At 38.8% G+C, this 1191-nt stretch overlaps 1 pseudogene across 1 annotated transcript; it reads right to left on the bottom strand.

Annotated features, from left to right (window-relative positions):
- Positions 1-219: 219 nt before the first annotated feature.
- On the bottom strand, positions 220-812 carry LOC105506078 (annotated as a pseudogene). The gene has a single exon (XR_001000866.1). The product of XR_001000866.1 is annotated as a 40S ribosomal protein S23 pseudogene (transcript).
- Positions 813-1191: the final 379 nt, after the last annotated feature.

Raw genomic sequence — 1191 nt, 5'->3', positions numbered from 1 at the left:
TGGTATTTCTGGCTCTAAATCTTTGAGGAATTGCCACACTGTCCTCCACAGTGGTTGAACTAATTAACATTCTGGCCAACAGTCTAAAAGTGTTCCCATTTCTCTGCAACCTTGCCAGCATCTGTTGTTCCTTGACTTTTTAATAATTGCCATCCTGAATGGCACGAGATGGTATTTCACTGTGGTTTTGATTTACATTCCTCTGATGATCAATGACATTGAGCAAATTTTTTTTCATATGTTTGTTGGCAGAATTTATGTCTTCTTTTGAGAAGTGTTTGTTTATGTCCTTTGCCCACTTTTTTTTCGGCATATGAAAATTTATTACTACAGTGTTTTCACCATTAAAATTTATGATCTTGGTCTTTCCTTCTTGCCTTGTATAGGGCCAGAAGAGACACATTGGCTACTTTGACAACCTTAAAGCAGACTCCAGGAATATCACCAACAGCATGACCTTTGTGACTAAATCCAGCATCCAAAACTTCATCGTTTTCCTCAATAAAGTTCAAGCAACCATTGTTGGGTACAAAGGCTGTGATTTTCTTGCCATTCTTGATCAGCTGGACCCTGATACACTTCCTAATGGCAGAATTTGGCTGTTTGGCTTCAACTCCTACTTTTTCCAGGATGATTCCTTTTGCATGAGAAGCAGCTCCAAAAGGGTTGGCCTTCAGGGCTGTGCCCAAATGAGTTTTCTTGTACTGTTTATCATGCCACTTCTGGTCTCGTCGGTGACTACAGAGCTTCCTAGCAGTACGAAGTCCATGACACTTGCCCATCCTGTCGGCGCCACCGGCCTGAGCAAAAAAGCCTTTGCCCACTTTTTAATGGGGTTGTTTTATTCTTGTGAATTTGCTGAAGTTCCTTGTAGATTCTTGATATTAGAATTTTGTCAGATGAGTAGATTGCAAAAATTTTCTCCCATTCTGTAGGTCGTCTGTTGACTCTGATGATATATATTTTTTTCTCTGCAGAAGCTCTTTAGTTTAATTCGATCCCATTAGTTAATTGTTGCTTTCATCGTATAGCTTTCAGATATTTCATCATAAAATCTTTGCCCATGCCTATGTCCTGAATGGTATTGCCTAGATTTTCTTTTAGGGCTTTTATAGTTTTGTGTTTTACATTTAAGTCTTTAAACCACCCTGAGTTAATTTTTGTATAAGGTATAAGTAAGGGGTCCAGTTT

Source organism: Colobus angolensis, unplaced genomic scaffold, assembly GCF_000951035.1.
Source record: "Colobus angolensis palliatus isolate OR3802 unplaced genomic scaffold, Cang.pa_1.0 Scaffold131, whole genome shotgun sequence".
Classification (NCBI taxonomy): domain Eukaryota; kingdom Metazoa; phylum Chordata; class Mammalia; order Primates; family Cercopithecidae; genus Colobus; species Colobus angolensis.
This window is presented reverse-complemented; position numbering and strand designations above follow the sequence as displayed.